This window comes from Ursus americanus, chromosome 31 (assembly GCF_024610735.1).
Source record: "Ursus americanus isolate L20-20 chromosome 31, mUrsAme1.1.p, whole genome shotgun sequence".
Classification (NCBI taxonomy): Eukaryota; Metazoa; Chordata; class Mammalia; order Carnivora; family Ursidae; genus Ursus; species Ursus americanus.
In genome coordinates, this window is record NC_142157.1 from 13,132,120 (window position 1) to 13,146,078 (window position 13,959).

At 37.5% G+C, this 13,959-nt stretch overlaps 1 protein-coding gene across 1 annotated transcript in view; it reads left to right on the top strand.

The window, feature by feature from the left end:
• The first annotated feature begins 262 nt into the window (after positions 1–262).
• MYO3A (myosin IIIA) overlaps positions 263–13,959 on the top strand; it is a 232,053-nt gene continuing 218,356 nt past the window's right edge. The window contains exons 1-2 of the mRNA XM_045775374.2: positions 263–467; positions 1,108–1,189. The gene's annotated coding sequence lies outside the window, so the exon portion shown is untranslated. The remainder of the gene's footprint in view (positions 468–1,107; positions 1,190–13,959) is intronic.

Here is a 13,959-nt window from a genome sequence, read left to right on the forward strand (position 1 = left end):
AGCCCCGGCCGCCAGCCAACGGTCCCGCGAGATTCCGAGGCGCAGGTGGCGCGACCATCTCTTTTGGCGTGCACGGGGTGCGGCGGGGGCGCGGCGGGGAGGAAGCACGTCCCTGCGCCCCGGGAGGGGAATAAGGAGGCACCCGTTTCCGGCCCAGGAAGGGATCAGGGCCGCGCGGGTCCGGCGAGGAGCCCGGCGACGGGGCGGGGCCTGCGCGGCGTTGGAAGCGGTGCCGCTTCCCGCTCTCGGGGACGTGGAGGGCGCGCGCGGGGCTCCGAGAGCGCGAAGCCACGGCGTCCGTGCGCGCCCCGGGCCGGCTCGGAGAGCTGGGGCGCAAGCGTGAAGAACGTGCGGGGACAACGGAGGGAGGACGCACCTCGCCTCCGGGGGGAACCTGTGGCGCCACGCCACGCCGCGCTGGGTCGGCCCCGGGAAGCTCTTGCTGGGGATGATTTCTCGAGGAGCAGGTCGGTGGGTCTGGGGTCCCTGCAACTCCATGCGCCTCTGGAAAGTTTTCTTTCTGAAGAGAGAGAAAGTGCAGACAAGAGCACTGTGATCCTTGTGGAGAAATAGGGGAATCCTACCAGAAACGATGTCATTTCAACTTGCTAACAGCCCTGTTCTGTTTTCCAGTAGTTTCTTCTATTTGCACCTTGCTAACATTTTCCTAAGAGAAATTTTAAACAAAATTGTAAGTGATCATTTATTATTAGTAGGATGGTAATTGGACGTAAGCCTTGAAATAGCCGTTGTACAGGCACTAAAATTAAAAAGAAAAAAAAAAAGATTTTTGAAAATCCGAAGACTCTTCATGGGTTTCATTGTTTCTGCAGTTTTCTTGGTGATTGTAGGTGCTCTTAAAGCCTTAAGTTTATGTTGTTTTTTTATAATTCACATTGTTCCAGTGACTTTATATTTGTTTTATACCAGTAAAGGAGATGAAGTGCTTTGTGCTCCGTGTTAGTTGTGTAAAAATGCTAACACAGAGGAGAAAATTCTAGTCCTGCCATACTGCTTAAATGTTTGTAAGTTCAACTTCTGATTACTTTCCCCAGATCCTGGATGCTTATCCCTGTAACACCAAGACTTTGTTGTTGTGTGTCACAGGCCCAGGATCACAGCCGCAGCCTGGATGCTTTATGTCTTTCATCTGAGCATTATTATGCATGACTTTCAGACTTTTCTAAAGGTAGGTGATCAACTTGACAAGTCCTCTGGATTTGCTGGAGCCTAAGTTCCAAGTTTTGACAAATAAATGAGGGTCCGTGTTATCCATGCCATATTGATTTTTATGACATTATAAAAGGTAATTGTTTTCAAATGGGAGAATTAGAGATGTATATGATTTCAATGATAACTTGTTTTTTATGAGTATATTGATGTGATGTCTGGCTCCTGTGAAAAATTACTCTCATTTGTCTTAGTCCTTCTTTTTATTATTATTGGTGAGGGAGAAAAGTGCAAAGTGAAAGATTCAACTTGATGGTCTTTAATACCAGCTTGGTTTATCTATTTGCAAGAGATTATGGTCACATCATAAAAGGGGGTAACATTGTCTTGCTCTTTCTTTTTCAACTGTATCTTTACGGCCTAAATTTGTTGTGCAAGTGTTTGAAAAATAACTTTTATCTGCCAAATCCAAAATATTTGAAGGTCCGTTAGTTGCTACTAAGAGTTTGGTGAACGAACAAATATTTGTAAGTGCAAATCTACTTTAGAGTATATGAATGTAGATTATATAAAGTTGTGATGTGAAATGTTTTATCATTTTAATAATTTCTACGATGTCAGTGCTCTAAACTTTTCATTTCCAACTTTTTTTTTTTAAACAAAGATCCCTTCATTAATCTTTCCCCTGGACCTATAATTTGAAAGATTTGTCTAGCAAACTCCCTTTCCCTGGTAACAGGAAACAAATTCAGTTATCCATTAGAGGGTTAATAGAACATTTCCATTAGACTTTCAAAATAATTCACAGAAGACCTCTTAGCACTTTGGGGACACATAGGGAGTCAGGAACCTCAAGTTGGGGAGCATTACCCTTCTGAACTGAAATCATCTATCATTGAACACCAACTTTCTACCATGGCCTTTGACCTGCTCTTTTTCTTGACTCTACCATTCACCAGCATTATGACCTTAAAAACTCTTTAATCCCAGTCTTCTTTTCTGAAAATACGGGTTACAGTAATGCCTTTCTGGAATGTTTCTTATGAGTCTTAAATGACATAATGCATATAAAACTATAAGTACAGTAGGCACCTGGCATATGGTAGTCAGTCGGAGAAAGGCTAGCCGCTGTTAGTGTCCATTTTTCCTGAGCTCTGAGGATGATTATACCATGTGGTTAGGTTTATGTCTGTTGTCCATTTCTTGACAAAGAACACAAAACCTCACGTAGAAGTCATAAGGTGATAGCATAAAAGCTGAATTTGGTCTTTAGACATGTTGATTTGGGTGAGCTCATCACTTTAAAATAATTAAATACTTTAAAATCATTTACCAATATTTTAATTTTTTTAAGATTTTATTTATTTATTGGAGGAGAGCAAGAGAGAAAGAGAGAACATAAGCTGGGGAGGGGCAGAGAGAGATGGAGAAGCAGACTCCCCACTGAGCAGGGATCTGGATGCCATATGGGGCTCTACCCCAGAGATCATGGGATCATGACCTGAACCGAAAGCAGACACTTAACTGACCAAGCCACTCAAGCGCCCCCCACCCCGTTTACCAATATTTTAAAATTAGTACATGTTATATAAATTCCCAGAGTCCTAGCTTTTCCTGAAAAACAGTTGCAAGACGGAGCTTGCCCACTTTGGACAGAGTCTGCATACGCTCCAATTTCCACAAGGCCTCCACTCCCTGCTTGTGCTTCTTCCCACCTGCTTCACTCATGTATTTCACCTCCCTTGCCCTGCAGACGTTGCAGGTTGTGATTTCTGACTCAGAAAATAAACCTTACTAATTTGTACGGGTGATTGTGTGGCCAAAACCGTAACCCAACTTTTATCCTTTAAAAAGGAGTAGAGTAATCTTGTATTACAATTTATGAAACATTTTCCTTATTTGATACTTAAATCAACTCAGAATTAGTTCAGACATGCGTTATCATTCCATTTTATAGCTGTGGACATTGAAGCTTACAGATTTGTACTAAAGCTTAAAGTAGTGTTCTGATGACTTAAAGTTGTTTTGGGTTCTCACTAATGCCACTTTTTATTTTATTTTTTTATCTTTTATTAGATCTTATCTATTTATTTGTCAGAGAGAGAGAGAGAAGGCACAAGCAGGGGGAACAGCAGGCAGAGGGAGAAGCAGGCTCCCTGCTGAGCAAGGATCCCAACGCAGGACTTGATCCCAGGACCCTGGGATCATGACCTGACCTGAAGGCAAACACTTAACCAACCGAGCCACCCAGGCATCCTACTAATGCCACTTTTTAACTATGGAGAAATTTGCTAGGAAATGATAGCCTTTCTTTCGGTTTCAGCATTTATTTTAAGCGAGTACTTTTATCCCCATAATTACAAACTAAGAAAATGAGTGGTAGGAAGAATACATGTATGGAAGTACATCGGTAGTCCTTGTTCTCCTTCTCTACAGAGCATCTTTAAGCAAATTGAAGGGAACAAAACATTGATTATGGCTCGTTCAAAACAGACCATACATATAACTAGACAAGGTCTTTTTTAGGCCATACTTTATTACCTATGTTATTGGAAAGCTGAAAAGGGATATGTGTCCAGTTCATCTGGTCTGCAGTTAAGCTAGACCAGAGATTTCTATGAGTGTGTTTTAAATTTCTGTGAGAAAGGAGATACCCAAAACTTGTGTGGGGATTCACCTGGTGTCTCTGGGAAGTTTTTTCTATGGCAAACACACTTTTTAGTGGGCTTCTTTTAACAGGGAGCCTTTATTACTTTCACAGTCATGCCAAGAGGATAATCTATACAATAAGATAAGAGCAGGGTTAGTTCATTTGTGGGTGTAGTAATTGTATGAGATCCTCATGGTGTGTGTGAGAGAGAAGGTCAAGCCAGCCATGCAGAGGGTTTGGGGAGGCAGCTGGGCCAAGACAACAGGGCATCCTGCAGCAGACAAGAGTCTATGGTGTTCCAACACCTGTCAGGAGTCAGTGGAGGCTGAAGACACAGGGAGTGGTGACGAAAAACTTCGGGCGAGTTTAGTTAGGGGTGTCAGAAAGAGCCAGATCGTTCAGGGTCTGGAGCACGCAGTAAGAATATGGATTTTGAAGGCTCGTTAGCAGGAAACTAATGTGATCTGATTTTCTGTGTTGCGATCATTCTGGCTGCCGGGTGGAGAGGGATAACTTAGGTAGCCGACCTGTTGACCTTCCAGTATGTCTCTTCCGTTGTAGGCAGGAACTCCTTTTGAATCTAACTTAAACTTTTCGTGGCGAAGTTGAAACAGCTTAGCAGAGGTGGGCGCGTTGAGGGAAGGATCCTCCAATATGTTCTGCAAAAATATATGATGAATGTTTTTAAAAGTAAGAATTGGGGTATTACAATATTGCTTGGCTTTGAGGAAAGCCACCTGCTACTTTCTGTATATAATGGTACTTTGAGGTTCTCGTGTTTAATATATTTTAACATGTATATTTATCTTAAAAGTCTGAAGTTATTATTTCTAACTGCCTCTTTAACCATATAAGGAATTTAGGAACACTGAAATCCTATTACTGCACTTTTCATTATTATTCATTTTATTCATTATTATTCATTTCATTATTATTATCATTCATTATTATCTATTCTTGTGTCTTGCAGTCAGTGCTGGTTTAGATTTATACACGTGCATAACAGTTGCTTTGCTGTTTTTGGCAATTTAGACCTTTCTTGTGAATCATTACTGTTCTTGAAAGGTATCCTATAAATGTGCTCTTTCTCAGGGGTCATTATTGTTAAACACACATTCTTTTTTGGTGAAAAATGTCTTTATCTTGCCTTTGATCTTGAAAGATATTTTTGTGGATACTTTTGTTTAGATTAACAATTATTTTCTTTCATTTGAATATATATGTATTTGTCTTTATCTTGCCTTTGATCTTGAAAGATACTTTTGTGGATACTTTTGTTTAGATTAACAATTATGGTCTTTCATTTGAATATATATATATATATATATATTTTTTTTAATATAACGTACTACTGCTTTCTATTGAAATATCAGCAGTCAAGGGACACCTGGGTGGCTCAGTTGGTTGAGTGTCTGACTCTTGATTTCTGCCCAGGTCATGATCTCAGGGTCCTGGGATGGAGCCCCACGTGGCGCTCCCCACTCAGCAGGGAGTCTGCTTCTCCCCTTTCCCTCTGCCCCTCCCCCGGCTCTCCCTCTCTCTCTCTAAAAGATAAATCTTAACAAAAAGAAGTATCAGCAATCATTCTAATTGTTTTCCTCTACATGTAATATATATTTTCTAGTTGATTGGTTTTAAGAGCTTTTCTTTGTCTTTGGGGTTCCATGGTTTTACTGTGGTGTGTATCTAACTGTGGATTTCTTTTTATCTACCCTACTTGAGCTTCCTAAACTTGAGTGTTGACACCTTTCACCTTTTTGGGAAAACTCTCGGCCATTACCTGTTGCTTTTTCTCCATTCTCTCTATTTTCTTCTTCTCAAGTGAATTGGATGTGTGTTGGACTGAGTCAGTCTAGAAAACAGTTAATACTGGATGCTTCAACAGGGAATTTCAGATGGTGCTCTGGTCTGAATGTTTGTGTCCTTCCAAAATTCCTATGTTGAAATCCTGACCACCAGGGTGTTGGGAGGTAGGGTCTTTGGAGGTGATTAGGTTATGAGGAGCCTCACGAGTAAGATTAATGTCCTTATAAAAGAGACCCCAGAAATCTAGCTCAGCTTCTCCGCCACGTGAGGTTATTGCGAAAACACAGCTGTCTAGAAAGTGGGTCCTCACCAGACATTGGATTTGCCAGCACATGACATTGGACGTCCCAGCTCTAGAACTGGGAGACATAAGTATTTGTTGTTTAAAAGCCACCGAGCTTATGGTGTTTTTGTTATTGCAGCCTGAATAGACTAAGACATGTAAAAAACTAGTTAGAAATGTTTTGGGACATCTGAATGCCAAAGAGGGCATAGTGAGGCCGTTTATGTTTAGCAATAGCAAAAAACTCTTGTCACTGCTTGGGCTGTAGGCTTGCAATAAGGAGACAGTCTTACCAGATCCCAGAAGCTGAGGTCCCCTCGAGCTGTAGCAGGTTCTGCCTTACAGAAACAGGGACCATAGAGACATAGCCACTGATGGAGACATCATAAAACCCAGACACAGCAGAGGAGAAATATCCTGATATCCCCTCCTCCTCCCATCCAGTCTCCTGCCTGAGACTCTCACGGACAGAATTTAGCGGAGGAGGAAGCCAAGGAAACAAGTAGGGTGGGAAATACGGTTTTGAGGTATCAGCTCTCCAGACTCAGGACATGGAAGGTTATGCGTGAGTCTGAGGGCAAGTGGACCGTTCCATTCTCCTTTCCATATCTTTCAGTTAGGCTTTCCTCTTTTTCATTACTTTGTTTCCCTCTACTACCTCCCGAGTAACATTTTTATTGTGTCAAAATGCGCGTTACATACAATTTATCCTTTTAATCATTTTTAAATGTGCAGTTTGGTGAGATTAAGTCCCTTCCTATTGTTGAACTATTATCACCACCATCCATCTCCAGAACTTTTTTATCTTCTTAAACTGAAACTCTACCCATTGAACAACAATTTCCATTCATTCTCCTTCCCCCAAATCTCTAGTAAGCACAACTCGACTTTGCATCTCTGAGTTTGACTGTTCTAGGTACTCTATGTAAATGGAACCGTGCAATAGTTGCCCTTTTGTGGCTGCCCTTTTTTGGTAAGCATAATGTCTCCTAGGCTAATCCATGTTTTAGCATGTGTCAGAATGTCCTTTCCCTTCTAAGACAGAATAATATTCCATTGTATGTCTATACAACGTTGTATCAGTGCATGTCATCCATTGACGGACATGCACGTTGCTCCCACCCTTTTGCCACTGTGAATAATACGGCTACAAACACGGATATACATATATCTCTTTGAGAACCTGCTTTCAGTTCTGTTGAATATATACCCAAAAGTAGAATTGTTAATTCTGTGTTTTTCTGAGGAGCCACTATCCCATTTTCTGCAGCAGCTACGCTAATTTACATTCCCGCCAGCAAGGCACAAGAGTTCCAATTTCTCCCAACCTCAACGACACTTGTTTTCTGTGTTTTTGATAATAGCCATCCTAATGGGTGTGAAGTAGTATCTCATTATGGTTTTGGTTTGCATTTTCCTAATGATTAGTGGTGATGAGCATCATTTCATTTGCTTATTGGCCATTTGTATATCTTTTTGGACAAGTATCTAGTCAAGTCCTTTGCCCATATTTTAAATGGGGTTATTTTGTTGTTGTCCTGTAGGAGTTCTTTTTACATTCCGGTTAACCCTTTATAAGATACATGATTTGCAAATATTTTCTTCTATTCTGCAGGTTGTCTTTTCAGTCCGTTGATAGTGTCCTTTGATGCACAAGAGTTTTTATGAAATCCAATTTCTCTATTTTTTTCTGTTGCCTGTGTTTTAGTGTCATATCCAGGAAGTCATTGCCAAATCCACCGTTATGAAGCTTTTCTCTATTTTTTCTTCTAAGTTCTGTAGTTTTAGCTCTTATGTTTAAGTCTTTGATACATTTGGGGTTAATTTTTTCAATCTTTTTTTTTTAAAGGCTTATTTATTTTTTTGAGAGAGAGAGAAAGAGAGAGAGAGAGAGCGATCATGGGGGGGAAGGGCAGACGGAAAGAGAGAGAGTCCCAAGCAGACTCCCCTCTGATCTGGGAGCCTGACGCAGGGGGTTAATTTTTTGTATATGGTGTAACATAAGGATTCAACTTCATTCTTTTACACATGGTTATCCAGTTTTCTCAGCACCAGTTGTTGAAAAGATTGTTCTTTGCCAATTTAATGGTCTTGGCAGTCTTGTTGAAAATCATTGAAAATCATTTGAACATCGTATATGTGAAGTTTTATTTTTGGGCTCTCTAATTTATTCTTTTGTTCTGTATGTCTGTCTTTATGCCAGTATCACATTGTTTTGATTATTGTAACTTTGAAGTAAGTTTTGAAATCAGGAAGTGTGAGACCTCCAACTTTATCCTTCTTTTTAGTATTGTTTGGGTTAAGATTCTTTGAGATTCTGTGTGAATTTTAGAATGGATTTTTTTTTTATTTCTTTTTGGGATTTTGATAGGGAATGCATGTGTAAATTGTTTGGGGTAGTATTGACATCTTAACAATATCAGGTCTTCCAATATGTGAACACAGGATGTCTCTACCTTTCTTTGTGTCTTGTTTAATATCTTTCAACAGTGTTTTTATAGTTTTCACTGTACAAGTCTCTTGCTGCCTTGCTTAAATTTATTCCTAAGTATTTTATTCTTTTTGGTGCTATTGTAAATAGAATTGTTTTCTGAATTTCGTTCTCAGATTCATTGTTAGTGTATAGACATGAAACTGATTTTGCACCCTGAAACTTTTCTGAATTCATTGATTAGTTCTAACAGTCTTTTTGTGGCTTCTTTAGGGTTCTTTACATATAAGATCAAGTCATCTGTGAATAGAGAAATAGAGATAATTTTAATCTTCTCTTCCAATTTGGATGTCTTTTTTTTTCCACTTTTGATATGGGAAGGCTTTATTCTTTTTTTTAGTTTAATTTTATTTACATTCAATTAATTAACATATAGGGTATATTAGTTTCAGAGTTAGAGTTCAGTAATTCATCTGTCTTTTATAACACCCAGTGCTCATTAAATCACATGCCCTTCTTAATGCCCATCACCCAGTTACCCTGTCCCCCCACTGCTCTCCCCTGCAGCAACCTTCAGTTTGTTTCCTATAGTTACGCGTCTCTTTTCGTTTGTCTCTCTCTCTGATTTCATCTTGTTTTATTTTGCCCTCCCCTCCTCTATGCTCCTCTGTTTTGTTTATTAAATTCCACATATGAGTGAAAACATGTGATGGTTGTCTTTCTCTGATTGACTTATTTTGCTTAGCCTGATACCTTCTAGTTCCATCCACATTTTTGCAAATGGCAAGATTCCGGTTTTTTTTTGATGGCCGACTAATATTCCATTATATATATATACGACATCTTCTTTATCCATGGATGTTTTTTCTTTTTCTTGACTGCTTGCTCTGGCGAGGACTTCTGGTACTGTATTGAATAGAAAAGGCAAAAGTAGGCCTCCTTGCCTGTTCCTGTTCTTGGAGGAAAGGCTTTTAGTCTTTCACCAATGAGTGTGATGTTAGTGATGGGTTTTTCATAGATGGCCTTTATTATGTCCAGGGAGTTTTCTTCTATTCTTAGTTTGAATATTTTTTTTAAATCTTAAACGAGTGTTAAATTTTATCAAATGCATTTCTGCATCATTTCTTTACTAAATGATCATTTCTTTACTCTTCATTTGTTAATGACATGTATTCATTTGTTGATTTTCATTGATTGATTTGCATTCCAGGAATAAATCCCAGTTGGTTATTGTGTATGATCCTTTGAATATGCTATTGGGACCCTCTAAATATGCTATTGAATTCAGAGTGGTGGTATTTTACTTGAAGATTTTGTATCAGTGTTTATTGGGATATTGGTCTGCAGTTTTCTTTTCTTGTAGTGTCTTTGCCTGGCTTTCGTATCAGGGTAAAGCTGGACTCATAGAATGAGTTAGGCACTGGTCACTCCTCTTATATTTTTTGGAAGAGCTTAAGGATTCTTAGTCCTTGCTTGTTAAGAGTTTAAGATGTTAATTTTTGTTTAAGGTGTTAATTTTCCTTTAATGTTTAGTAGAATTAACCAGTAAATCTATGTGGTCCTAGGCTTCTTTTGTTATTGAGAGGTTTTTGATTACTGATTCAATTTCCTCACTAATTATAGGGCTATTCAGATTTAAAATTTTTTCATGATTCGGTCTTGGTAGCTTGTATGTTTTTAGGAATTTGTCCATTTCATCTAGTTTGGATAAACTAGATGAAATGGACAAATTTGTGTGGGCATGTAATTGTTCAATCCTTTCTATTTTTATGAAATCAGTAGTAATGCCCCCTCTTTCATTTCTGGTTTTATTTGTGTTGTCTTCTTTTTTTTTTTTTTTAGTCTAACTAAAGGTTTGTCAGTTTTGTTTATCTCTTGAAGAACAAACTCTTGGTTTTGTTGATTTTTTTCTATTGTTTTTCTCTTTTCTATTTTATTTATCACTGCTCTAATATTTATTATTTCTTTTTATTACTTTTGGGTTTAATTTGTTCCTCTTCCTCTAATTCTAGTTTTAAGGTATAATTAGGATTTGAGATTTTTCTTCTTTTTTAACATAAACTTTTATACGTATAAATTTGCCTCTTAGCACTGCTTTTGTTGTATCCCTTAAGTTTCGCTGTATTGTGGTCTCATTTGCTTCAAGATATTTTCTAATTTTCCTTGTGATTTCTTGTAGGACTCATTAATTGTTTAATAGTATGTTGTTTAATTTCCACATATATGTGGATTTTCCATTTTCTTTCGGCTGTTGATTTCTAGTTCCATTATGTTCTGATTGAAAAAGGTATTTTGTATGCTTTCAGTCTTTTAAATTTTATTAAGACTTGTTTTGTGGCCTAACATATGGTTTATCTTGAAGAATGTTCCATTTACACTTGAGAAAAATGTGTATTCTGCTATTGTTAGATAGAGCATTCTGTATGTGTCTGTTAGATCAGATTGGTCTACAGTGTTGTTCAGGTCCTATATTTCCTTACTGATCTCTGTTTCATTGTTTATCTGTTGCAGTAGGCAGGCTATTGAAGTTTTCTGCTATTATTGTAGAGCTATTTATTTCTTCTTCAATTACATCAGTGTTTATTTTATATATTTGGAGCTTTGATATATTTATAATTGCTGTATCTTCTTGGTGAGTTAATCCTTTAATCATTATATAATGTCTAGCATCCTTTATTTCAACCTGAAGGACTCTCTTTAGCAGTTCTTATAGGACAGATCTAGTGGTAATGAACTCCCTCAGCTTTTATTTATTTGGGGAAATGTTAATTTCTTTCTCATATTCGAAGGACAGTTTTGCCGCATATAAAATTCTCAGTTGACAAGTTTTTCTTTCAGCACATTAACTATATTTTCCCACTGCCTTCTGACTTACAAGGTTTCTGCTGGGAAATCTTGTAAATGATGAGTTGCTTTTCTATTGTTGCCTTTAAGATTCCTTCTTTGTCTTTGTCTTTCGATAACTTCATAATAATGTGTCTCAGTGTGGGTTTCTTTGGATTTATCCTTGCAGTTTGTTGGGCCTCTTGGATTTGTAGATCCATCTCCATGGATTTGTACATCCCTGTCTTTTTCCTTAAATTTATGATGTTTTTAGTCATTATTTCTTCAAATAATCTCCCTGCCTCATTCTCTTTCTCCTTTTTCTTCTTCCTCTTCCTCCCTCTCCCCCTCCCTCTCCCTTTTCTTCTCCTTCTTTGCTTATATGGGTCCTCTTGATGGTATCTCAGAAGTCCCTTAGGCTCATTTTTCTACATTCTTTATTCTTTTTGCTCCTCAGACTTGAAATTTCAAATGACTTGGCTTTAAGTTTGCTGGTTTTCTTCTGACTGTTCAAGTCTGTTATTAAACTCCTTTAGGGAATTTTTTTCAATTCAAGTATTTAATTTTCATATCTGGGATTTCTGTTTGGTGCTTTTTTTTTTTTTTAAATAATTTCTATCTCTTTGTAGGTACTTTCAGGTGTTCCCTCTATCTCTAGTCCCTGAAAAAAGATTGCATAAGATGACATTCTTTCTTTCTTAATTTTTTTTTTTAAAGATTTTATTTATTTATTTGACAGAGATAGAGACAGCCAGCGAGAGAGGGAACACAAGCAGGGGGAGTGGGAGAGGAAGAAGCAGGCTCACAGTGGAAGAGCCTGATGTGGGGCTCGATCCCACAACGCCGGGATCACGCCCTGAGCCGAAGGCAGACGCTTAACCGCTGTGCCACCCAGGCGCCCCTCTTTCTTAATTTTTGATTGAATTCATTGGTAAAATCATCTGAAATTTTTCTAGCTACTGTGTTTATTCATCTCTATCCAGTATTCAACAAATACTTCCTCTGCCAGTCATGGGTTTAGAGTCTTTGGGATAGATCAGTGAACAACCTGGATAAAATTTAAATGCTCATGGGCTTACATTCTAGTAGTATAGAAAAACAATAAGTAAAACATAATAAACAGGAAGTGATATAGCATGAAAGGAGGTAAAAACTGTTATGAAAATAGAGCAGGGAAAGGGGGACCAAGAGTTTGGAGGTAGGGTAGAATGGAGGAGGGCAAGGTGGCATTTTAAACAGGATGCTTAGGATAGGACTTATCGAGGAGGTGATGACTGATGCAAGAATTAAAGGAAGTGAGGAAGTAAGCAATACGGATATCTGGAGAAAGAGCATTCCAGGCAGAGGGAAGACACAGCCCCATGGGAGATCAGTCCTGCTGTGTTTTAGAATGAGCATGAGGGCAGTTTGGTTACTTTAGTAAAGAAGAATGAAGGTAAGGTTTACAAAAGCAGTCAAAATAAGTGTTGAGATGAATGATAAGATCCTGAAGTAAGATACTTTTTTCATTGTAATATGGTCTTTTTTCTATTGTGACCAAAAAAAACCCTCAGCGGTTCAATGTATAATAAATCAATTCAAAAAGCTGATTCTTCATTTTTAAAATGTAGCTTTTAAAATGGAAGTACCTTTTTGGAATTATGGTAAATACATATGTCAAAATATATTAAGTATATATACCAAAACATTATTTAGCCCATATGATCATATAATTAAAAGTTAGTTTTCATTTCATAAACTAGAGAATTATTTTTTTATTCTGTGAGTGCTAAAGGACTAGAAAAAAATATGAACATTCATTGCCATGTAGAATACAAACTACTATAATTATTAAATAATTAGTTGTTTATTAACTGATATTTTGTTTTATTCTTAAATAATAATCTATCAGTACTGGAAAAAGTATAGCTTAAGATTCAGAAGACTTGCTTCTATTTGAAGGTTTTGACTTCTTTAATGTTTAATTTTGAGAAAGTCATTTCAGACTTCATTTTACCTACTTGTTGGGAGTTTTGTTTGTTTTAAATGAGATTTGACTAGGTGTTCTCTGTTTCCAAAACACCTGTGCTTTTGTTATTCTGTGATTATTGTTTTATAATTTTTTATAATATAACAATGCACTGCTTTAAATATTTATCTGAGAATTGTTGAAGAGGAAATTATGTTTTGGACAAACTTCTGTTCATGTTCAATGTCCAGTTCCAACACTGCTTATTTTCTGTATCTTTTCATGATCACTTCAGAATTAATTGCTTCTTCACCTGGGCTGCTATAGCACTTTAGGCTTGTTTCTATTATCTGCCACTTTTCATAATATTACTTACATATATCTATCCATGAGTTGCCTATCTTTGTATCCCCAAGACTCTAAAATACTCTGCACACATTAGGTGTTCATTCTTATGCCTGTATATTTAAATACCAATAGTTACTTCCTAATAATTAATGTAGCAGAAATTAAAATTGTATTCACTAACATTACCACTTGAAAAGCAGTATTTCATATAATGAATGTTTCTTGTGGTTAAAAACGCTTATTGCAGGCATTTAATGAGATTTAATTTGGTCTTTTGGTCTAACTTTTACATTATATGGTTGGTATAAATGCTCATTTGCATGACTCAAGTACATAGATGTAAGAAGTAGTTATCTTGTCACTGATTGTGCAATCACTAAAGTGGATGATTATTACTGATTACCTCCTACTTATTCCATTGCATTTTGGATCAAAGGCACAAATTTCATAAAGATTAAGTGTTCTAAGGCCTATTCATAAATGTGTTTTTATGCAGCGCT